A 27,180-nucleotide genomic window follows, 5' to 3' on the forward strand; every position below is an offset into this window, starting at 1 on the left:
TTTTAATTATACACTTAATAATAATATACATTACAATATTTTATTTTAAAATAATCACATATATATTTACATTTTAAATCTGAGATGCTCCCAAAAGTAGGCAATCATCTTTGGAAGTATCACTCACATATACACGCGCATGGGCTATGCGAGAAGCTATAACAATCGTGCATCTGTAGTTATAGCTGAGAAATTTATAGCTGGTAGTAAATTCTAGAAATAGAAACGCCTAGAAGTATGCGAACGAGGAAATCACAGAGTATACATAAAAGGAGGTAAAGCTGAGAATCAGTAATGAGTTTGATTTAAGCACGCTATCTGTCGGGTAGTAGAAGTGTTATTGTGAAGTACTTTAATAAAGGCCATTTTGCATTATTGAATAGTGGAGTTATTTATCCAACAGTTTAGTGATTCGAACGTTAGTAGAAGGTTGCATATAAGAGGAATTGCACTAAATTCGTTACAGTATTAATTGTATTAATTTAATTTAACTTTGTAAATTTATTAATTTGAATTTTTGTAATTTTCAATGTGTATCTAAATGTTATCTTTCAATGTTGAATTTTATAACATCAAAAATTTTCATTCTTTGAAATTTTGTTAAACAAAATAATTGAAATAAACTTAAAACTAAAATAAATTTTCTATATAAAGAATTTCAATCGTAAACTACAATGTTATGCGGCCAAGAAAGAAAGTAACCGCAGTTTCTAAGCAGAGGAAAAAGAAGACCTTCACTGAGTTGGGAGAGATAGTTGGAGGAAGATTAGACCTCGCTCGGTGCTCCCAATTGTCGACTGTTATCGCAAAACAGCGTTAGCTGACCTCACTGACTCAACGTACTTCATTTTTATATAAAACTTCAAGAAGTGCTGTATGTTGCTATTTGGCAGCATTAACAGATCGCGTCCGGACACATTTTTTGCTTAAACTTTACTCCCTCTATCCTCATTCCTTACAAAAAAGTACAACAACTGTAGCATGCCAACCTAATATAAACGCACGCAAGTCATTTTCTGTCAAAAATGTCTCATGCACATACAACTTGTATGAGAGCAACCCAAATTGAATTTGCTGCGTGAAAACCTAACTCGATTTCAAATTTTTGTTCTGCGTGACATTTAGATTTGACGTTTGCACACATGAAACGCGTCCTTTTTGTTTAAATAATATTTAATTAACAAATAATTCATATTTATAATGGTGTTTACAATAGAAGTTATTTCCTTATGACCCTAATAAAATTAAAATAAATAAAATATTGATATGTACAAGCTACATAAATACTTTAACATCCATTCATAGTCGTGCCCATTCTGCAACCTTTTTTCGAAGCTTAGAGTGATGCTGCCCAATTTTTCCCGTGCTGGTTTTGTTCAACATCAGTTTGCAGAGCCATAGTTTGTAAGTAAAATACCGTAATATAGCCCCAATTCGTGCTTTCAAAGTTGATTCACAGGTGATGTTGAGCATTTGGCCTTGACCCTTTCCCATAATATGCTTGGTAGGGCCATATATGTGGTAATAAAAAGGCGGAGGGATAGTTGTCGCAGTTTTCTTGTTATTTGAGCAAATGTCTGTTCTTCTTACAGCCACAGCTGAAATATTTGGAATATTGCTATGCGCACATCGTCAAAATTAAATTACCTAGAATGAAAAAGAAACTAATATCAGTAAGGATAGATTAAAAGTTTTTAATATAACCGGAAAAGTGTTCTATAAATAGGACTCGGCGATTAGCTCTTTTCTGAGGCCAAAGGCTCAAGGGACTCAATGAGATTTCAGATAACTAGAATCAGGCCCTTGTAAAGTAACTCCAAGTGCCCCTCCACCATACCAAGGTATCTTCCGATGGCAGGGGTACCCGAAGATACTTCCCTGTTGCATTTATAGAAAGCATAAAATTATAACAAGGGTTAATTGATGATACGAAGTAAATTATGCTCGCTACAAAAACAAAAACAAATAAGTGCAGATGACTGTTTAATCCATTATGCGAAGCTCATGAATGGATGTGCAAATTGAAAAGGGCAAAGTACTGTTAAAATTGCTTTCCCCGAGTAACCCAGGAACGAATTGATATGACTACGCCTATCCTTCTTTAGCAGCAGTGCCGTGCACCAGTTCTGTGTTGCACAGGAAAATAAACGTTTGGTTGTCTCCAAGTTGACCATATGATACAGAATATACTCGTTTGCAACATCTACCTACTGGAAGGTGCATTTGTTGCACCCTGCTGTCTGGCCACTCACCCAACAACACCAGGCACGACGGAACTTGTCTTTTTTTTATTGGACGTTGTGGTAGCGCACTACTCTCAAGTGGCCCAATGAAACCAGGCTAATCCTGTTCATGCGTCCGCACCCCGTGGGACCGCCGTTAGGCATAACGTCACGTGGGGAAAGGCGATTTAGTGGCCATTACTTCGTATGCGCATTTCTCTGCGCTCCCTTTCGGCATGCATCAATTTCGTCATTACTATAAAGGCCATCTTGCTCACAGCAATCCAACAATCTATTTGTCCGCACATTCGTGGAACTAAATTCCTAATGGAAGGCTTCTCTACAAAAACTCTGTTTACAGACATTCTTTCGCCGTGAAAACGAAGGCAGTGAAACTTGACATGTTCTGCGCTTTCCAATTCGGAGGGACAGCTTAGACAGAAACGATCCTCCTCTATCCCACGCTTATGTAGATATTCCTTGAAGCCACCGTGCACGCTCAATATCTGTGTGAGGTGGTAATTTAGTTCGCCGTGTTTTCGCTCGTACCATTCCGCTATATTCCGGACTAGCATGAAGGTCCAGCGCCCTTTTCTCGAATCTTCCCACCGTTCTTGCCACCTAACTATTGTTCGTGACCTTGAGCTTTTCTTAGCATCTTCAGATGGTCGGCTGATTCCAATGCCATACAGATCGGCCATTTCACCTGAGAGTAGATCTACTGGGATTTTCCTGGATAAAACATGGATGGCGTCGGTGGACACCGGCCGATAAGCACACGATATTCATATAGCAGTAATGCAGTAGGCTGCCAGTATATCTTTTTGGTGGACCATTGTAGATCCGTGCCATACTGGTGCTGCATGTAATATTATAGAGCTGGTTACGTTGGATAATAGCTGACGGGTAGCTTCACTTGGGCCGCCGATGTTGGGCATTATTCGCGTTAGGGCTCCACTAGCTCTAGAAACTTTCTCCCCCACCGCCCTGAAGTGCTCCCTAAAAGTTAGTTTTGAGTCAATAATTACTCCTAGATATTTCAAGGAGGGCTTTGAATTTATTTGATAATCTCCTATGGTTAGGACCAACTAATCCACAGTCCGCTTTGAGCTCATCAGAACCACTTCTGTCTTATTGCTAGCCATCTCCAGCCCAAGTTCGTCAACCATTCCTTTATTCTTCCCACAGCGTCATTACATAATGCTTGGAGCAGATCAAGTTTCTTGGTCACTGCTACTACGACAATTTCCGTGCCTCCGGGAAGGTCGATTTGTAGCACCCCGTCATACATCGTATTCCAAAGAGTTGGACCTAGAACAGATCCCTGAGGGACACGACCCGTGGTGTTGTGGTTTCTTGGTCCCTCATCCGTATCAAAAAGGAGTACTCTTTCGCTTAGATAGCTACCAATTATTCGGAGCAGGTACGGAACTTGTCTTGGGACACCCAAAGTGCACTCACGCTCTCATGGCTCCAGTGGGTTAGGGGGGCTAAGAGTATACCCGCGGTAGGTATGCCTGACGTAAGAGGCGACTAAAATACCAAATTGGTTCAAGGGGTTGTGTAGCGCAACCCTTTCAATGGGTTGCCAGCAATATATGTGGCCCGGCCTACGAAAAGGTGGCTTATGACTCAAAAAAATAATGCAAAAGAAAAACTACTAAGAAACTGAAGAAATGCATTGTTTATCTTTAGCATCTGTTTCTTTTTTGAGTCATAAGCCACCTTTTCACATATAGCTTCTCAAACCCAATTGTGAGGCTCACCTACCCGTGGCGAATCCTGTTTCTTTAACAGCCGAGGCTCTGGCGACCTCATGTTCCTTATGGATCTACATTTGAAGGCGCTTAGTTAGCTGACATCGCTTACTTAAACGGTTGATTCTAAAGTAAAAACCAAATATAGGTTAGGTTGAACTGGCGGGTTCATGAGGACTTCACATAGAATGAATGAGTCCGTAGTGTTACCAGAAGTTTGTTTTAACGACCAAGCTGAAAACCCTATCAACAACCAGGACCTATGTTATAAAATAACTCCGTCCTCTTGACAAATACTAGAAGCTTCCTAGAACTTAAGCCACTTGCTGCTTCTAGATCTGACAGCTGTCAGCTGGAGTCTTAGCCTGGCAAGCGCAGGGCACGAGCACAGAACGTAATCGATCGTTTCCTCCTCCAACCCGCACTTCCTACATCTGCTATCACTGACCAAGCCTAATTTAAAGGCATGTGACGCCAGAAGGCAGTGTCCAGTATGAATACCCGTCATGAGTCTACAGTCTACAGTTTAATGATAATGAAAATATAAGAATCAGTGTTTTTGAATAACATATTTTAATTAATCTCTTACAACAACCTGATCGGTGGCTACATCGCCATGTAGGTAGTGTGGTGTTCCACCTCGTATAAACGCAGGTACCGTATGTGCTCAACCGTGCAAATTGACATTAACAGTAACATTATTTACATAAACATAGCTTGGTATTTATGCAGACATCAATATAGCATACATTGGTCCAGTTCGGTGTGCACCAGCTACTGGTACAAACACTTTTGAATGCATAGCTTTCATATAGATTGGATGTCCAGCAGTGCTCCGCTTGTGCCAATATGTAATGGGCTGCTCCGTCTCTTGGTACGGCTGTATAGGTATGAGCGAGTGCAATGTATTACTAGTCTGCTCAAGATATGGTACATAGATAGCTCGAAGACGCCAGAGGGGATTGGAGCCAGAGTTTTCGGACCCAGAGCAAAAATATCAGTACCTCTAAAAGCACATTCGAGCATTTTTCAAGCGGAAGTATTCGCCATAAGTTAGTGCGCTACGCTGAACGTTCAGCGCTGATACCCCATTGAACCAATTGCCATACTCAGTCAGACAGTCAGGCCCCACTAAAGGCATTTGCGGCATTCGAAATAAAGTCAGCACTGATCCATCAGTGCGTAGAAAAGCTGAATCAATTAGGAGCACACAACGTAGTACTGTTGCCCTGAGTCCTAGACCACAGGGGAGTAGAGGGTAATGAGCAGGCGGACTCAGTGTTTAATTTGTTGCGTCCCTCCCACAAATTGTCATCCTCCCAGCAGATCCTTGCAGCGGGTCTGCGCCATACTTTCCTCTTCCGGGAAGGTATCGACCCCAATCCGGGTCCTTCTCTTGACCCCGGCCTGAGAAATGGGTTTGCAGCGTTTGCCGGAAAAGAATCTTTTTAGGACGGTCATAAATATAAGGGCCTGAAATATTTCAATGAATTTCCTAATCACATAAAAAGTAGTAATAACTTCAATACTTTTAAAAAAAGTTTATGGGAGCATTGTAAAACCCTTCCAATAAGATAAAGTTTTTCTCCTCTTATTTTTTACATGATATATCCGATACTGGAGCGCGAAAACGGAATGGGAATATTGGAAGCAGCAAAATACAATGCATCCGGCCCTAAGGAAAAGAAAATCGATCGCCACCTGTAACCCCAGACAGTTCCAACAACTAATTTCGCTGGAATTCGGTATTTTCAGCCGATATTTACTGTTGCTGATCATAATCACTCGCATTCCGACAGCATTAATATAACAATAAAATTATATAATGTGTAACGAAAATAAGGTCAAGCAAAAGTTGGAGCAGGGGGGATTGGAAACATGTCCTTTTCAACCTCCCATTATATGTTGAGCTGTGCTGATCATGCATTCCGACAGCGTCTTTACTAAACAGAGTTGAGGGGTGATTGGATACACGTTATTTTCAATTTCCAACATCCAAAGACATGTTTAGCTGTGTTGATCGGAGACTAACACATTCCGACATCTTAAAATATAAATATAATTGAAAAATATAAGTTCCAAATTTTGTTGCCCTTAAGCTGGGAGCACTGGAGGATTTGAAACGCGCCCTTTCCAACCTTCCTTAAATGAGTGGCTCCCAGACTCGTCCGTTTGTCGCGCTAGTAAATATGCTGATCGGAACATGGCATTCCAACAGCACATTCAATAGAAATGAGTGATTATAACAATGAATTGTACTTGGTAGTTTAAGTTTTAGGCCTAAACAGCCGTTATTTATTATTATATTGAATTAAAAAAATAAGTACCCTTGTCAGTGTTTCACGTGCAAGGGTTGGTTGCATCGGACAGGTTGCTCTGGGCTAGATCCCAAAGTCCAGCGTCCTCGTAACTTTTATAAATCTTTTGTGGCTCTTGTTGTTCATGCCCTCATTACATTATGAGGAAATACGGCACCTGAGAACTCAGCCGTATGAAGCAAAAAAACACAAGCAGGTCCTTGGTGAACTCCACAAACAGGCGTCGGACCTTTATGCCAGGAATTGCCCGGTGAATCCAGTACTAAAAGAACAGTACCCAAAACTTGCAGAAGAGGAACGCATACTCCCCAGGGAAACGCGAATCACTCTAGCTCAACTTCGTTCTGGATACTGTAACAGGTTAAAATCTTACCTATCCAGAATCAACCCCGACATACAAAATGTGTGCCCCGCTTGCAATGTGTCCCTACATGACACCAACCATCTCTTTAACTGTATTGTGGAACCAACGCCTCTAACACTCCTCTCATTATGGTTCACTCCTGTTGAAACAGAAAGTTTCTTTGGACTCCCGTTAGAGGACACTGATAAAAATTTGTGATCGGTCGTACCTATTGGATGGGGCGAAGCACTGCTACAACAACAACAGCAGGCGGACAACCCTGAAAGAGAGGCAGCAACTGCATGACCTATCGATCCTGAGCCGTTCCTGCCAGTTGGCTCACTCAATAAATGCCCCTATTAGTAGAAGGGAGGGAAAAGAGAGAAGAACACTGGCGCAATATGCCAGGCCTGAGTCAATCTAAGTTACTGTTAGGGGGTTACAGCACAACTCGATATAGGGCATTAATAGGCCTCTCGAAAGATGCGGCTAACGGCTATTCTTACAGGACACTGTAGACTGAACAGTCACATGCAAAAGATGGGTATAATACCGAACAACACATGCCGATTTTGTGATGGGTCAGCAGACGGCGGACCATATCCTTCTAGAATGCGACGCAATTTCAAGAAGTAGGGCTAAGTTTATGGGTTCATCATGGCCAGAGCATTCCCACATTTAATCCAAGCCAGGAACACTGCTAGGGTTCATCAAGGAAGTCGGCTAGGATGAGGTGCTGTGAAGGAGATGTGGAAGTCACTGTGCAACCATCAATAAATTATCTATCTATCTACGTTCCGGTAACAAGCACCATTGAGGTACTAGCCCCACCATCTCGGGAACTATTGATATGACTACATTAAACCTTTTAGGGATTGAATATTAATAATGACCGCTATGCGAAAGTCTGCTAAAATGTACCATTCTCCATGGAATGCTCGATATATAACTTTCCACGTTTTGAAACAGTGATGAAAAGAGCAAAATTTACTAAAATGTTAACTGGCTGTGGGTAATAAGGTGTTGATGTCCTCTCCTAACGCAATGTAATGACAACTGCGACGCAGGGAAAATAACAAAAATCTTGTAAATCTGCTGATAGTAATTAATTAATTCTTCCCCTTCTATGCAGTTCTATGCATACATACATATGTATTTTATCAAAAATTATCAAACGTGGAATCAAAAGACGCGCCTCGAGCTCCGTTTTTAGTATCCGAAATATTCGAAAATATAAATTTTTATCTCTGTCAAAACATAATTGTGATAATTTTTAAATTAGGTGGTGCACCGTCTTGCAAAACGTTACCCTTAATATTATTTTGGGCGAAGGCCGCCAACGCAAAAAGGTGTTCTCTGTAACAAAATTTTTAATTTCCGTCACACCCTTCAAAAAACGCGAGTACTCTATAAATAATGTAATAAATACTCCTTTGGGAGTATAGGACTGCTCCAAATCTAATCTGTATTCATACAAAAAATGTGCTCCAATTAACATTGCGATGTCCTAGGAGAGGAGTAGGTGATCCCACTCTCGCTTTGTTTGTGAGTATTCCACAGAGTACATACGTGAGAGTACTTTCCAAAGTACTTTCACTGTAGTACTCCATGGAGCACCCACAGAGGATCATATGCCAAAGTATTAAAGAGGAATTGTGTCGGAAAGAATTATCGAAGTGAATTTAATTTAAAATGAAAGTAAATGAAGAGGGGCAATACAACTTTTATATTTTGTACTACGAATATTCTTATGTTATTTAGCATTTGCGTGAATAAAGAATCTAATATAATACGCATACGCATACGTGAATAAAGAAACTAATATAATATGTATACATAAAACCAGTGCGCTGTTGCATTTTATCAGAGTTGCCAAAGTAAAATTTTATTATTAGTTATTTGCATGCAATATTTTACTTTTGGTTACTCTGTTCGATCGTCATCGTGTCGTGATCACTGTCGTTAAAAAACGAGCAATGATCGGCTGATAGTGGTCCGCAAACGCATTGCAAAGGAGTATTGTTAGAGTACTCCAACATGAAGAAAATGGAACACGTAATCCAACAATTTTTGCAGGGCATGTCACAACTAAAAGCACAAGAATTTTTACTTTTTACACACCACACCAGATTAAGCGAGAGCTTGTAGTAGTTTTATTCATAATGTAATAATAATAACACTGGTCGACGGCCAAAATTTACCAGAGACGCCGTTATGAACACATGTAAACATATGTAAAACCACCCCCTGATTTCGAAAATCGAGTTCATTTTTGATTCTATGGTACCGTTTTTGAGATATTTGCAATTTACCGTTATTCGAAAAAACCAAAAAGATGGCTCCCTTTAATTACGTATATGTGACGAACGGGTTAAGCAATTGCAAATAAGTTTACAGAATCGGAAAGACGATAAAAGTTGCTATAAATGCATCATACATTGTTTTTTGCTCAACCATATAGTTTTCGAGATATTAGCTCATCATTTCAGATTTTTGTTTTTTTTTATGAAAAAATATGAACAAAATTACTTTTTGCGAGGGCAGCATTCCAAAACCACAACTTTTTTTCAAATCTTTTTTATTTACGTAAAGCTCTGTTTAATTAGAAAAAAGATAAGCTATCACCTAAGAAAATCGATGCAAAACTACGTAAGTTATAAACGATCAAATAAAAATACCCAGGTTGCGCAATTTCAACGTATACCTCAAAACGTATGTATGGTATAAAGAAGAGTGAAATATCTAGCTATTTAGTTAAAAGCTCAATTTATGAATGAAATTACCCATATTTTTAACTTTTTTTTTTAATTTATTTGTGTTTGTACTATATTCTAACAATCTTTATCTTAATTTTATTTTACTATGTAGTCGAAATAATTATGTGTTCGACTTTGACGCTTATTCAGTTTAGGATCGGTTTCTCTTATGAGAAACCAGCAGTAATCATCCATCATTGCGACGTCCCAGAATCCTTGATATCGATTTTCAATTAATTTCATTTGCTGATGAAACCTTTCGCCATGTTCGTCACTTTCGTCGCCAAGATTTGCTGGAAAAAAAGCTCAAATGTGAGTGCAGAAAGTGAATTTTTAACGACATATTTACGCCTGGAAAGAAAATATTAGTTAGGTAAACAAGTTATAGAATTTTGGGAAATTACCCTCACTAGGGTAGGCACCTTGTCGTTGGTGTGAGGGCTTAGCCGAACTCCATAGCGCCCGACTATGAGGCGGAGCTGTTTAGGACTGACATCTACGCCGTTTCGCCTCATAGGAGGGCGGCGGGATGTCGGTGACCAAGAACTGCCAACCCCCTAATCCAGGGTGTTATGCGGACCGTGCCTATTGGACGATTTGCAGCCAGGGGATAAATTCGGCTGTATTCGAACGGAGCCTTCCCGATACCGGGCCATCTCGGGAAGTATTTATGGCCTTACCGCAGTAAGGGGCGCTGCTGTGGCGGACGGTTCTTTCCCCGTATATAATACTGGACCGCTGAGCCCGCCTTGTCGGGCAGGTGGTCGTACGACCAAGATGAACAACTCATTACCTGAATGTAATAAGGAGGATGTAAAGAGGAGGACTGAGTCGCAATCCAAGGACGACAAATACGAATTAAGCGATGCGTCGGACTCGGGGAGCGAGAGTAGTGCTGATTCAATGAACTCCGTGTTGGAGAAGCACACAAATGAAAACGGAGTAGAAGAGTGGAGAAGGGTACGGAGCAGAGGAAGTAAAAGAGCTCTCTCGCAGTACCGTGCAGCACTAAGAATTGTACAACGCTTGGGAGCAGTGGTCGACCCAACAGAAGTGGAGATCGAGCGCTTGGAATGGGCCAATGAAGCGGTAGAAGTAGGTCGAAGGCAGTTCAAAAGGTTTGCTGCGAGAAACCCTCGGTTCTGCAACCGGTACGAGGAGGAAGAAGCGTCGAATGGCAGAATGAAGAGGCAACGTTCGGCAGAAGGCGACAAGCCTGCTTTCAAGAGGCAGAAAGGACCCAGTCCTAGAGCCGCGAGGCAGGGCAGTCGCATAGAAAAGACAAGTAGGCCCAAAGCTGTAAGACAGATGGGTTCCAATAGCGAGGTAGCAACTACCTCGAAAGCTGCCAGTCAGAGGGAAGTTCCAACTACGGAAGTAGGAGATAAGCCAAAGGGAGACAACGCTAAGACTCCGGCTTTCTCGGAGGCGCTAAAGGGAGTTAACGCGAAGACTCCGGTGTTCTCGGAGGTTCTAAAGGGAGATAACACTAAGACTCCTGCTTTTCCCGAGAAGATGAGTGATGTGGCAAAGCAGTCACTGACTGTGGCGCTGGTTGATCGTAGCAGTCCGTTCGGACAAATGACTACTGAAAGGTGGAGATCTGTGGAAAGGGAGCTTATTAGCTTAATGCTTAAGATGATGCGGGAACAACCAAGTAAGCCCCTTCCAACCTTTGATTCGGGGAGATGGTATAATGGTGTGAAGATGATAGCGTGCGACAACATCGCGAGCTTGCGGTGGCTGGAGGAAGTCGTTCCAAACCTCCAAAGGCAAGGCACGAACGCGCGGTTTGAGGTGGTGGATAAAGCGCAAATCCCCACGGTACCAAAAGTTAAGGTATGGATACCATGCGTGATGAAGTCGGAGGATACACTGCGACTTCTGCAGAATCAGAATCCGAACATACCGACACAGGATTGGAAGATACTTACTGTATCTCGGCCTACCGAGGATGGTCAGTTCTACATCTTCCAAATAAACAAGCAGGCGGAGGATATTTTGTACACGCAGCTTGGCAAAATGTCCTTTGGCACTGGCAAAATTTACATGCGACTCAGGAAAAGAAGTCCCGAGGATAAAAATCCTAACACGCTGGAAGTGGGCGAAGTCGAAAAGGATCTCAGAAGCCTAAGGGAAAAAAGACAGGTGGAGGTCCCCGACGTCACCACGAACGTGCTAGAAGAGGACCAACCGCTAAATGGTGCTGTGACTCGCACAGAGGAACACACGGCACAACATTCACGAGGGGCTGAAGGGGGCCTCGAATACTCTAAACCAAAAGGGCAAGAGGAGGACGACGACGTCAAGACGAAGGTGCTGGAGGGGGACAAACAGCCCAATGGTGCTGCGAGTCCTACAGATAAACCTCCAACACAGTAAAGTGGCGTCGAGCGAACTCCTCCTAACCCTTGTGGAGGGTTCGTTTGACGTGGCGCTGATCCAGGAGCCGTGGCTCTCATCGGGAGGAAAGGTTTCTGGACTTAGCGCGCGCGGGTTTGGCGTTTACTACGCACAAACGGAAGGACGGGTGCGAGCTGTAGTAATGGTAAGGAAACAGCTGCATTCATATATGCTGCCTAATTACACCACCGAGGATCTCGTAGCGGTGGCCGTTGAGCAAAAGAATAAGCAGGCATTTATCCTGGCGTCCTGCTACATGGCCCATGCTGCGGAGGTTCCACCGATGGAGTGCAAAAGGCTAGTACAGGAGGAAGGGCGCAAAGGGCGGTTGGTCATAGGCGCAGATGCAAATGCGCACCACAATGCGTGGGGAGGAGCAGATACGAACGAGAGAGGCGAATCTCTATTTTGTTACATCCTGCAAACCAATTTGCAGATAGCCAACAGGGGAAATGTTCCTACATACATTGGTCCAACATCCAGCAATGTTCTGGATATTACATTGAGCTCCGAGCGTGATATATCAAGGTATGATTGGATGGTTCTCGATAGACCATCCTTCTCCGACCATGCGTATATAAGCTTCAGCATCCCACTAAAGAGGGTAGAGAAGGGAGGAACCTTTAGAAACCCTAGGGCAACGAATTGGACTAAATTCCAGAAACATGTAGAAACGAAACTGGGACAACCCAAAGAGGTTGCTAATGTAGAGGAACTGGAGGAGTCGAATGAATTCCTAACAAGGACGCTTATGACTGCGTATAACAAAGCTTGCCCTCTAAGAAGATTCAGAGGAAAAGCAAATCCGCCATGGTGGAGCAATGAGCTGAGTCTTCTAAGAAGACAGGTAAAAGAAATGTTTAAACTCGCAAAGACCGCGGAAAGCGAAGCGTGTCGGGACGAGTACAGGGATCTACTGAGGATCTACAAGCGTGAAATTACCAGGGCGAAGAGAAACTCATGGAAAAGTTTCTGTACGGACATAGAGTGCTCCAGTGAAACAGCACGGTTGAAAAAAGTCCTAGCAAAGGGAAACATAGTCCAAGGACTAATAAAGAAAGAGAACGGGGAATGGTCACGTGATAGTGAGGAATCCCTTGAGGTGCTTCTCGATACACATTTCCCATCGGGAGACGGTTTAGAAGAACCAGCAGACATCACTCACACTTCGATCACGGAGCTAGTGGTGCCGGGCTTGGTGACCGATACCAAGATCGAGTGGGCAGTGAAGACGTTTTCTAAGTTTAAATCGGCGGGCCCAGATGGTATATTCCCGGCCATGCTACAATTCTCAAGCAGGGCGGTCGTGGAATGGCTTAAAATAATATTCGATGGGTGCATAAGACTGAATCATGTTCCGCACTCTTGGAGAACTGCTCGTGTAGCTTTTCTACCAAAGGCGGGGAAGATCGGTCACGTGTATCCCAAAGACTATAGACCCATTAGCTTAACATCATTTCTGCTCAAAACCTTTGAGAGGCTGATAGATGTGTACATAAAGTCCAACGTGGATGGAAAGCTGCTCTCCACAACACAGCATGCGTACACCAAAGGCAAGTCGGTAGACACCGCATTGCATAGGGTGGTAATAAGCATAGAGAAATCCCTGGAATATAAGGAGTATGCTCTAGGAGTATTCTTGGACATTGCCGGGGCTTTCAATAATGTTGCAAAATGGGCGATTATGGATGGTCTTAATTACATTAAAGTACATCCTGCCTTAATCAGATGGATCGGCTGCATGTTAAATTGCAGAAAGATTACATCACAATGGGGATTGTACGAGGCCACGAAATCAGTGGACAGGGGCACGCCGCAGGGAGGGGTGCTATCACCTCTGCTGTGGACACTGGTCATCAACCAACTGCTCAGGCAATTCGATGAGGGACCCGTAAAACTTACGGCTTACGCAGATGACGTTGCAATTGTCATAAGTGGAAAATGCCTTCCAACGATTAGTTCTTTGATGGATCGGGCGGTTCGGGATATTCATACCTGGGCATCTAATGTCGGGCTGAAAGTCAATGCGGAGAAGACGGATATGGTCTTGTTTACAAAGAGGTACAAGGTCCCAAATTGGACCAGGCCTAAGTTAGGAGCGGTGACCTTACAGGAGAAACCTTGCACAAAATATCTAGGAATCATCCTAGACAGTAAGCTGTCATGGAAGCTCAACGTGGAGGAGAGGGTCAAGAAGGCCTCAACGGCACTCTATGCATGTAAAAGAATGCTGGGGTGTACGTGGGGCCTATCGCCCTCTCTTTCTCATTGGGTTTTTACAGCGATTGTAAGCCCTATTCTATACTATGGAGTTCTTGTTTGGTGGAAAGCCACACAAAAAACAACATACCTCAAAAAATTAGAGGGGGTATGCAGACTATCGATGCTTTGCATTACGGGAGCCCTGAAAACAACCCCGACGGCTGCACTGTATGCCATTCTGCACATTCCACCTGTAGACCTGGTAGCAAAGAACAAAGCATTAACGACCGCAACCAGGCTCGGTGCTTCGGGGCAGCTTGAGCGCCGACCATATGGCCATAGTAGTATAGCGTCCTCAGTCACAAGACGAACAGACTACATGATTCCCTACCTGCACTTTGAGGGAGATCTTAAGGCCACAATAGAGGTGGACGGTTGGCGCAAGGGTGCGCAAATGGCGGACGAGGCGATACATGTGTACACCGATGGTTCCAAAATAGTGGAAGGAGTAGGGTCTGCGGTATACTGCGCTGATCCGGAATTAAGCAGATCCTACAGGCTGCCGGATTACTGTAGCGTTTTCCAAGCGGAAATATTAGCCGTAGCCAAAGCAGTAGAAACCCTGGAAGAGAATAGCTTAAGCTACAACCGTGTTAACTTTTATATTGACAGTCAAGCAGCAATTAAGGCAATAATCTCGCATAGCACAGCATCTAAATGCGTGTTAGAGTGTAAGCAGTCTCTGGAGAGAATCGGGACAGGGAGAAGCATACATCTATATTGGGTCCCAGGGCATATGGGAATAGATGGGAATGAAAAAGCGGACGAATTAGCTAAAAAGGGCGCATCCCTTGAAGCTTGCTCCGTAGACGTCCCAATTAGATTGGGCGAGATTAAGCGAAGGCGAGAGGTGCACATGATCGACCAAGCAGAGAAGGCGTGGGTTCAAGCGCGGGGCTGTAAAGTGTCGAAGATTATGTGTAGGTCTTACAACCTTAGACTAACACAGTTGCTTCTATCATTAAAAAGAGAGGACTGTAGACTCATGACGGGTATTCTGACTGGACACTGCCTTCTGGCGTCACATGCCTTTAAATTAGGCTTGGTCAGTGATAGCAGGTGTAGGAAGTGCGGGTTGGAGGAGGAAACGATCGAGCACGTTCTGTGCTCGTGCCCTGCACTTGCCAGGCTAAGACTCCAGCTATTAGGAGTGATACAGCTGTCAGATCTAGAAGCAGCAAGTGGCTTAAGTCCTAGGAAGCTTCTAGTATTTGCCAAGAGGACGGAGTTATTTTATAACATAGGTCCTGGTTTTTGATAGGGTTTTTCAGTTTGGTCGTTAAAACAAACTTCTGGTAACACTACGGACTCAATCAGTCTATGTGAGGTCCTCATGGACCGGCCAGTTCAACCTACCTACCTTGGGAAATTAATTTTAATAAGCCTTTAATATTTACCCATTTTCGCATAATTATTGATTAAGTCGTTCACTATCTGCTCGTAGTTAGGGCTTTTGTGTCTACCGAGAAAAGAAGCAACGACGTTTTCAAAGGATTCCCACGCTGCTGCCTCAACTGGTGAGAGTAGTCCTTTGAATTGATTATTGTTGATCAACTTTTTTATTTGTGGTCCGACAAAAATACCTTCCTTTATCTTGGCTTGAGAAATATCTGGAAAAATTGTTTTCAAATAGTCGAATGCTTCGCCTTCTTTGTCCAAAGCCTTAACAAAGTTTTTAATGAGACCGATCTTGATGTGTAAGGGTGGAAGTATGATTTTCTCTTTCTTGACAAGAGGGGTGTATTTGATGTTATCCACACCAACGATAAACTCGATCACACATTAAACTCGACTCTTTCCGGCCAATCCTTTCTGACGTAGTGGTCCTTACGAGCTCGGCTATCCCACTTGCAGAGGAAGCAGCAGTACTTGGTGTAGCCACTTTGTAGACCGCATAGCATTGCAACGACTTTGAGATCAGAACATATTTTCCAATCATGCTCTTCATATTTGATAAATTTGAGTAGTTTTTGCGTTTCCTCGTAGGTTTCCTTTGTATTTACTGCATGTGCTAGCGGGATAGAAGGCTTTTTGTTACCAATATGCAATAATACAGCCTTTAAACTCAGTTTATTGCTGTCTATGAACAATCGCCACTCTTTTGAATCATATGTTTGACCAAACTCTTTGAATAAACCAGGAATGTCGTTGCAGTAGCATATACTGTCTTTCTTGGTATAGTGTTTGGAAAATGGTTCGTGACGAGTTCTTCAATATATCACCTTAACATCGGATGATACAAATTTAAATTGTTGCATACGAGAAGTGTGGATTTCGGCCTTTTCCTTTGATAGTTCCAAATCTCTTATCCAATCATTAAGTTGTGCTTGTGATAGAACGTTTCTCTCCTTTCCCATGCGAAATTCAGTACAACTTGATTCCCCGCACTCAGATGTTACTGTTGACAATGGAACTGGATCCGCAACTGCCGTTGAATGTAGTACTGGTAATGTCACTGTAGGTACGCTGGCACAGGTTATTCTTCTTGATCTTCCAACGCGAAGTACTTTTGTTTCACAAATATAACACTCTATTGAATGGCAAGTAGGTTCTCTCCATATCATTGGTGTATCAAATTTTATTTGTTGTCCGGATTCCGACTGAAACAGTTCTACTCGACACGATGTACACAAAGTGTTCGGTGTCCATGGATTTTCAGCATTTTTAGGCTCAATGCCAAAATACTTGGAGTATAAAGTTTTGATATGATCTGAGAACACTCGTCGTCGCCTTATGATAGTATATTGGCCACACATGAAACAGAACATATCTGGATCGTTATTACACTCAAATTCTCGCGTTCTTTTACTCATTTTTTTTTTTTTTACTAAATCACGGTTTTGAAATTTGACTTATGAACTGAACTATCTCCGGCGAGCCTTGCTGATGTTGTGAAGTTTCAAGGCGCATTAACTCATATTTATACTCGGAACAAGAATAAAATTTAAAAAATCAAATCTTACCTAGACAGAAAGGTTCCTTTTTATACGAAGCCGGGAAAAGTAAATACTACCTGCTTTAGATGTAGGCTTTAAAATTTTTCTGTGTCTTATAATTTTGAAAATCTACCTGCATACTTACCCATAAGTGACGGAAATACATGTTTATAACTATATGCCTACAGCAGCTTTCGAACCCAACCACTCTTCCTTTCGATGCAACCACTCTACCTACTATAAAACAATTCGAGTATTAAAAGTACTATTTGATTTATTTAAAGAAAAATTATTATCATTGTTATGGTGTTATTCGTTTATCCGGATAATATCCCATTTGCACTTTATACCTTTAATATATGTATGTATACATACATTGAAGTTGCGCAACCTGGGTATTATTATTTGATCGCTTATAACTTACGTAGTTTTGCATCGATTTTTTTCGATGATAGCCTATCTTTTTTCTAATTAAACAGAGGTTTACGTAAATAAAAAATATTTGGAAAAATAGTTGTGGTTTTGGAATGCTGCCCTCGCAAAAAGTAATTTTTTTCATATTTTTTCAGAGAAAAAAACAAAAATCTGAAATGATGAGCTAATATCTCGAAAACTATATGGTTAACCTAAAAACAATGTATCATGAGTTTATAGCAAATTTTATCGCCTTTCCGATTCTGTAAACTTATTTGCAATTGCTTGACCCTTTCGTGAGATATACGTAATTAAAGGGAGCCATCTTTTTGGTTTTTTCGAATAACGGTAAATTGCAAATATCTCAAAAACGGTACCATAGAATCAAAAATGAACTCAATTTTCGAAATCAGGGGGTGATTTTACATACGAATTTCATAACAGCATTTCTGGTAAAAAAAAAAATTGAAATTCGTGGTCCAGTGTAATAACTGCATCATGGTTTTATTAACATCTAACAATTATATTTTTTCTGCGTTTCAATGTTTTCCGGAATAATTAATGAACTGTCATTTCGATGACAGCATGAAACGTCGATGTGTTAGTGGAGAGCGAAAAAAGCTTTGAATGTGTGGGTGAACTACCCTGCAAAAACGCTCCACGTCATCTGACTAGTCATTTGACCGTCATTGTGCGGTCACGCCCCTTGTTAAATTTTAGTCACGTTTGCATTAGCGAGAGTAGATTTTTTACACTTTTCTCCCACTTCGTACCTATTTATGTGATTGTGCATTCCGCTCCCACTTATAGTAAGTGAGCATAGCACTGTTCTGCTCACACACGCCACAATGCGCGTCAAAAGGCGGTCAAATTTTCGGTCATTTCCACTACATTTTCAAGTGATTTGACAATCAATTTTACTGTGGTTTTACCATTTATATAACCCCCATATAACTTGAATTTTATCTCCCGATTTACGTTACCTGGAGCAGCCACATGAATAAAATATCAACCAAAAAACTGAATTTTCAATATTTATTTTTAATTATAATAACCAAACATAACATATAATATACACATTTATTTAAAACATATCATTAGATTTAGTATTTTTTTTCAAATAAAGAATATTATATATGAGGCGCCTACATGCAAAACCAGATATTTTAAAATAATATTTAGATTGCGACAATATTGCATCGCCTAGCAACATTCTAAAAACCCGTATTCAAAATTTTTTGTGCTTTTCTAAGTTTTACATATCATGGATTCATCTGGTTTTGTATCTTGGAGTCTCATATATACATGAAATTGCATTTAAATTAATACATTTAATATAAAAGAGAAGTAAATACTTTAACAATAACATAAAAAATATATTAATTGCTTTGAGCTATATTGCTGCAGCAGCTAACTTTATATTTGGACAATTCAGAAGTGTGTTATATTCATGTAAAATTTGAGTTGTTTCCATGGTTTCGAATAAAAAATTTGATTATTTGAATAAAGTTAAGTCTACAACTTAAAGCTAAGTAGAAATTTTGATTAGATTTACTCTTTTTTCAGATCAAGAATATTAAAAGGTGTTGTGGAATCCGATTGCTGTCGTAATTGAATTTGAAAGTAATAAAGTAAAGTAAAATATGAACTAATCATTCAAGCAATAATTCTGCAACTCTTAGCAGGAGTATTGATTGGTTTCAAGTCTAATTCCGACAGCAATAGGATCACGTCATACCTTATTATATATGTACATGAAATTGCAACTTAAATTGATAAAGTTGATATAAAGAAACTTTAGTATTTTAATAATAAATAAACTCGCTTTATTGGTTTTTGTTTTCCAATTGAAATCTTTTCTAAGCGAGCAGAAAATAATTTTAAGCTTTAGAAAAAACTCCAATTATTTGAATAATCTACAACTTAAAGCTTAGTAGAAATTCAGATTAGGTTTACTCTTTTTTCAGATGAAGAATATTCAAAGGTGTCGTGGAATCCGATTGCTGTCGTAATTGAATTTGAAAGTAATAAAGTAAAGTCAGACTTATTATTGTTCTAAATCTAATCATTCAAGCAATAATTCTGCAACCCTTAGCAGGAGTATTGATTGGTTTCAAGTCTAATTCCGACACCAATCGGATCACGACATACCTTATTATACATTTACATGAAATTGTAACTTAAATTAATACAGTTGATATAAAGAAAAGTAAGTAGAAGGCATGTAGGCATACAGGTAAGGGGCCACCGGAATTTTAGGTGCGACGGTGGCCATGGTTTTTGAGGGTGGGATAATGCACCGGGCGTCGCAACACCACCCGCGGCGCCCCTATGTATATTCGGCCTTGTTTGTTTCCTTTTAATTTTCAGCGTTTTTTTTTTTATTTTCAGCGTTAGTAACCGGCCATGTTCGGTTCGGAAACTTTTTTTTGCGGTTTTTTTTTTAATTTAAATTTTTGAATGTTGTAACGGTCTGTCCGTGACATCCGGTTCGGCCGGATGTTGTTTTAGTCCATTTAAGCGTTTTGAATTAGTTCCGCGCTTTTGTCAGTTTTTTTTAAAGGCATGATATGACTTTTTTTCTGTTTATGGCGCAGGAACAGTAAGGTTGGCAAGGACCCGCCCCAGCCGACAATGACGCTCGACCAAGATATGTTGCGATTTACGCGCATAGATTTCTTCCACCTTGTCACAGTGGTGGAGAAAATGCGAAAGCCATATTTACCATCCAATACGGAAATGGAACTGTAGAGGAAGAAACATTTTATTAAATTTTATAAAATCAAAAAATGATAGTTGTGTTAAAATGGCGTAAAGTATTGTATGTTAAAGTATAGCGAAGTTTGAATAGGTCTCATTCTTCATTCTTAGAAACATGCACGTAGGCACCTCGTAAGATATTAAAAATCCTCAACGCTTTTTTTGCAATAACTTAAAAAAAACTCATATTCATCAAATTTCTGTTTAACTTCTACATATCAAGGAGTCGCTATTGCTTCTACACCTATGCAATTGTTTCCTACATCGATGAGCTTTGTAATAAAATAAACAGCTATCTCCCCAATCTCTCCCTCAAAAGGGTAGGCACCTCGTCGTTGGTGTGAGGGCTTAGCCGATCTCCATAGCGCCCGACTATGAGTCGGAGCTGTTTAGGACTGACATCTACGCCGTTTTGCCTCACAGGAGGGCGGCGGGATGTCGGTGACCAAGAACTGCCAACCCCCTAATCCAGGGTATTATGCGGACCGTACCTATTGGACAATTTGCAGCCAGGGGATAAATTCGCAGTATTCGAACGGAGCCTTCCAGATACCGGACCACCTCGGGAAGTATTGATGGCCTTACCACAGTAAGGGGCGCTGCTTTGGCTGACGGTTCTTTCCCCGTATATGATACTGGACCGCTGAGCCCGCCTTGTCGGGCTGGTGGTCGTACGACCAAGATGAACGACTCATTACCAAATTGTAATAAGGAGGATAATAAGAGGACTGAGTCGCAAGCCAAGGACGACGAATACGCATTAAGCGATGCGTCGGACTCGGCGAGTGAGAGTAGTGCTGATTCAATGAACTCCGTATTGGAAAAGCACACAAATGAGTAGAAGAGTGGAGAAGGGTACGGAGCAGGGGAAGTAAAAGAACTCTCTCGCAGTACCGTGCAGCACTAAGAATTGTCCAACGCCTGGGAGCAGTGGTCGACCCAACAAAAGTGGAGAGCGAGCGCTTCGAATGGGCCCATGAGGCGGTAGAAGTAGGTCGAAGGCAGTTCAAAAGGTTTGCGGCTAGAAACCCTCGGTTCTGCAACCGGTACGAGGAAGAAGCGTCGAATCGTAGAATGAAGAGGCAACGTTCGGCGGAAGGCGACAAGCCTGCTTTCAAGAGGCAGAAAGGACCCAGTCCCAGAGCCGCGAGGCAGGGCAGTCGCATAGACAAGACAAGTAGGCCCAAAGCTGTAAGACAGATGGGCCCCAATAGCGAGGTAGCAACTACCTCGAAGGCTGCGAGTCCGAGGGAAGTTCCAACTACGGAAGTAGGAGATAAGCCAAAGGGAGATAACGCAAAGACTCCGACTTTCTCGGAGGTGCACGCCGGCTTTTCCCGAGAAGATGAGTGATTCGATGGGTGCATAAGACTGAATCATGTACCGCACTCGTGGAGAACTGCTCGTGTAGCTTTCCCACAAAAGGCGGGGAAGATCGGTCACGTGTATCCCAAAGATTATAGACCCAATAGCTTAACATCATTTCTGGTCAAAACCTTTGAGAGGCTGATAGATGTGTACATAAAGTCCAACGTGGATTAAAAGCTGCTCTCCACAACACAACAGGCGTACACCAAGGGCAAGTCAGTAGACACCGCATTGCATAGGGTGGTAATAAGCATAGAAAAAGCCCTGGAATATAAGGAATATGCTCTAGAAGTCTTCTTAAACATTGCCGGGGCTTTCAACAGTGTTTCTAAATGGGCGATTATGGATGGTCTTAATTACGTTAAAGTACATCCAGCCTTACCCAGATGGATCGACTGCATGTTAAACTGCAGTAAGATTACATCGCAATTGGGATTGTACACGGCCACGAAATTAGAGGACAGGGGCACTCTGCAGGGAGGGGTGCTATCACCTCTGCTGTGGACGCTGGTCATTAACCAACTGCTCAGGGGATTCTACGAGGGACCAGCAAAACTTACGGTTTACGCAGATGACGTTGCATATGGTCTTGTTTACAAAGAGGTACAAATTCCCTAAGTTAAGAGGGGCGACCTACGGGAGAAACCGTGCACAAAATATCTAGGAATCATCCTAGACAGTAAGCTGTCATGGAAGCTCAACGCGGAGGAGAGGGTGAGAAAGGCTTCAACGGCACTTTATGCATGTAAAAGAATGCAAAAGAACCGGCATATACGATCAGGAGGCACTCGAAGACGATGCCTCAAAACTAACAACCAAAAGCAATAATTATCATTTCACTGACATACATTTTATAGTTTTTTTCTTCGGGAGTTGGACACAATCTTTTCATTATATTACCTAACAATTTAAAGGCTTCATTCTGTATTGCGAACGATAGCTCAGACGAACGATTCGCCTCCAAACGATTTCGTCTAGCAATGGTATTCTCTATCATTTTTGTTCGGTCTTTACGTTTTGTCAAGTGATAAGTTGCCATCGTTTAACATAGTGCAAATACACTAGCGATTCGTCTCTGATCCGCAACGAAAGTTCGTTTCGTAATAGAGAATGAGACCCTAAGATTAGACATTTTTTTCAATTTGTATTTTGACTTACCAGCAACAACAGAATCAGTTTAATTGTACGCCGCACAATCATTATAGCATCATGTAACGAAGCTCAGTTTCCAAAAATTGTTCGGCACCGCCACGTAAAATCAATGTACATGTTCTAGCATTAACGCAACCTTTAAATAATTATAAACTATGAAAATAAAATCAAAGTCAAACCCACTATCAAACCTTGGAAAACGTTGAAACGTTCACCACCAACTTGACGTTCTTCAAAGTAATCACATTGACCCAAAACACTTGAATTAATATATATAATTTAGCTGTAGTCATGACAGCACCACCACAAGCTTTCATTGTACGTTTCAAATCTTCTTCTGGTACACGAACAGCACAGAACATATCACAATCTGCAAAATAGTGTGTACCAACATCACCAATTGGTAGTTTAGATAACACAACATTGACGCCTTACTTAGCTAGTTCATTGTACAGAATACGCCATTCAGCATCAACAATTTTCTGATATTCTTGAACATTATCAACACGTACTTTTCAGAATTATCACGCTCAGCCTTGAATTCCAAAACTATATTTAATAATGCGATTTTACATCTTTTGTATGACGTTGGGTCCATCAAAGGAAAGTACAGCGTCCACAAAAATTTTAGAAAATAAATCTTTTTGTTGATGAATAAGTTTGGAGGACATTGCTGTGTCAGCGTGTTTTCCAATAAAGCACGTTGTTGTTCCTTTGATTGGCGCTTCGACATGTACAGCCATGTCATATTTTGGTCATGCATAATTATAATGCTTTACGTATAGCTTTAATGATGATACGTGCATGCACGCCTTCCGCAACATATGGTTTAACTTGTTTTAAGATTTCACCTGCTTAAAGTACTACTGAAGTGGTGCCATCGCTGACCTGATAAGAGAAACATTTTTATTCTACACATTCTAATATAACAAAAAACTCACCTCAGCATCTTGAGATTTGGCGATGTCGACTAGAGTTTTACGGCTGGATGCACAATATGCAATAGTTTCATACTGCTTGCACCATCATTTGAAATTGTGGCCTTACCACTGGAATCAACAATATGCTTGTCCATACTGCGTGGACCCAATGTAGTGCGTACAGCGTCCACAATTGATTGCGAGGCATTGATGTTGGATATGAGTTGAGGTTTACCTTGAGAGCTATCGGTACCCACACATTTTTTACACAAAAACTCATATGTACCCAATACAAGTTCAGGACGTTCATATTTATCGACACGCCGTCCGGTGTGGCCCAAATGTTGCAAATATACAGTTGGCACTGTTGAGAAAAAATATGGATCAATGAAAAGAAGTAAAAGTGAAAGATTTTTTTTACCATCTGTTATTACTTTACACATAAGACATTGGTAACGACGACCAGCATCTACAAATTGCAACGATTACATCTAATTGGACCCAATTCACCAAAATTTACAATGGGTGGCTCATATTCACCCTCATCCGTTCGTGCCATTGGTTAGACGGTAAGTGTAATGGACAAAGCTGTTGTTTTTAATAAATCAGCTGTTGCAGGTATGCAATACAAAGAGGACCTGCAAAGAAGAAGCATCAATGTAATTGCCAAACAAAACATTAATTTCGAGTAGCGATACCTAACGTAACGTGGCGAGGAGTTACCCTGATATTCTACCACATATTTTGTGGTCACCAATGGTGGTAATAAACCCTGTTCATTAGTAATAAAAGCACCATCAGCGCTATTTTGTTATCAGATTTGGCATCTGATCGGGATCTAAACGGCCTTGGGCTTGATCATACTGTTGCGGCTGTTGATATTTACCAGTAACAGGTGCAGGTGGTTGCTGAAGAAAATAACACAAAAATAATCATCAGCAAATTTTTAAATATATTAGTTGTATTAGCATACATTATAACCAGCAAGTCCGGACGTGTCCGGGTATTGGGGGTTAACCCGGCTTGGGTGGTTGACTGGGCATCGCCGCCTGTCCAGGTTGTGTTAGTGGCATCATTTGACCCATGCAACCACGTGGTGAACCTGGTTGTTGTAGAGGATAACCTGGCTGTTGAGGTTTTCCATTTGTGCTCGATTTCCAGGCAACGAAGCGTATTGTGTTGTTGATTCCATTTGTTGGAGACGTGCACGAAGCGCAACAATTGTTTTCTGGAAAATATTAGAATTTGTAATATTGTACAACTACAAACATAAATACATATTAAATTCACTTTCCAAACACTTACAGCCAACATCGCTAAGTTATTTTAATTTAATGCTCCAAAATTAGCACAGGCCTGCAGCTCAATTCGCGGAAAATGGCGGACTCGCTGAAAATTTTTGTCCACACAAAAATGACATATTTCACAATACCTATGAATTTAGTAGGTGCGAGAGAGCACGATACATTGTGGCAAAGCTAAATTTGTCAACATGCTATTTCATTTGGAGAATTTTTCATTCCAAATCGTCACCCCTGTCAAAAATTCGTGTGGCTGTGTGCGTTTTTGGTCGCACGATTTTTGGAGGGTAGTTACCTCCGTCTTATAGGGATGTTGTCAAAAGCGTGACGACACGCCGAGAAAATTCATTCTACAGCTATTATTTTTTTGCTCTCTCATTTTTTAATGCGGGATCTGTTTATTGTTTCATACTGCTACAATCACAAAAATTTCCTAGGAAGTCTTCTTTGTGAATTCATACTCGCCACTTGTTTGAAAAAACGTTCACAATAGTAAACAGCCTCGATCACCTGTTCAATCGCTGTTCGATTACTTAAATCATTTGCTCAAAAGTGTTTTTCAAACATTTTTGTAGACGACTGGTGCATTATGCTACTCACATATTTTAAAATGTTTGCTTAGCTGCATGCTCATATTTTCTCTATTAACTAGATTTTTAAAATCAATATTAATTTGTAGTCTCATTTTTTGTACACTAATGTAAAAGAAAAGTTCGTTTGAGACATGAATGGGCAATTCATGACACTTTAATATATTAACCGCGAGCAAAAAACAAATCTTTGTTTCATTCTCTGGCCATTCGCGACAGCCTTTCTCCCTGTCAGCAACTATTTGACAGGTAGGTATGGCAATGGAGGAATAGAAAGATTTTTCACTTGTATGAATACACAATGGATGTTTTTTTTGATTTCGAATTCAAAACTCATTGCGAGCATATTGTACTAGCAATATAGGAGTATTACATAGGTACAGGTATGGACAAAATTATTCATCATTTAACGTATGTGCTCTTTAATAATATGCCACGCCCATAAATTTATTGAAATATTTTTAATTCAAATCTTATTAGTAGTTAGAATATTCTTTGGATGTAATGTGGTATTCTGCCTTCTCCAAACCAAAGTATGCCGATCTGGGGGTCAATTAACTAACTGTGAAAAACTGAAAAATGTACACTTTTCACTGTAAATTCTTATGCGATTCTGTAAGGCGAAGTGAATACTGTTTTGCTGAATGCGAGTTGACAGATGGAATGCAAACATAAACATTGAAAACGAAAAATATTGTAGAAAAGTATAATGTTTTAGATTAATAGTGAAAAAAATGCAGAATTCATTTGTGGAAACAAATATAGCACTGCGGCGACGATTGCAGAGAATAAGAAGGCAATAAAGAGAAGAAAATGGAATGGTGCATGCATTTTTTGTTTTTTTTTTTTAAGTTCTTTGGTGGTTTCAACAAAGAATATATTTTCGTTAAAGTATGTTTATTTATAATAATAAATGTGCTATGCTGTGGTTTACTACGTCTGGCGCAGCCAAAAGTATTTGAAGGAAACAATGCTAACGATCCGAATACGTTTGCGCAATCCACGGCAAGTCCGAAAAAACGTTTGTAGTCGATTGCTGTTTGCGTCCAAGGAGATCCGCTGGCGCTCGCACCAAACTAAACGGAACCTCCAGCGCAACCGCCGCTTACCACTACTACAACCTCCATTGCATTTGATAGAGCAATGCTACAACAACAAAAAAGCAGACGCAATGTGCGTGCCAAAATAGCGAATGTACACAAGCGTTTATTAGACATTAAAAAGGGGTTTTGTGTAACATGTTTGCGGGCGCACTTCCGAATTTGGCAAAGCTTTACACATTTGAGTACGTTGTGTTCCTAGCATTCCAACTTAAGTTCTTTGTTTCTCTTTACACAGCAATGCAATGATGGTTAATCGGAGAATGTTACGCGATACTCAAGATCCTTTCGAAGTTAGTGACCGGCAGTTTCAGGATCTTTATCGCTTTCCAAAGACAGTTTTCACAGATTTGTTTGATAAACTGAAGCCTCATTTTGGACAATCACAACGAAACACAGCGATTCCATCGCAATTAAAACTACTTTCAGCTTTACGGTTCTTCGAATCAGGAAGTTATCAAAGATGTATTGGGCAAGACTTCCTCGCATGTTCGTCTCAAAGTTCTGTAAGTCGCTGTGTAGATGAGGTAACGAAAATTTCGAATCATGCCCAAAAAGATTATGTGAACTTCCCTACT

At 41.0% G+C, this 27,180-nt stretch overlaps 1 pseudogene; it reads right to left on the minus strand.

The window, feature by feature from the left end:
• Positions 1-5,960: 5,960 nt before the first annotated feature.
• LOC137241540 (T-complex protein 1 subunit eta-like) overlaps positions 5,961-27,180 on the minus strand; it is a 166,032-nt pseudogene continuing 144,812 nt past the window's right edge.

Source organism: Eurosta solidaginis, chromosome 2, assembly GCF_040869045.1.
Source record: "Eurosta solidaginis isolate ZX-2024a chromosome 2, ASM4086904v1, whole genome shotgun sequence".
Taxonomy (NCBI): domain Eukaryota; kingdom Metazoa; phylum Arthropoda; class Insecta; order Diptera; family Tephritidae; genus Eurosta; species Eurosta solidaginis.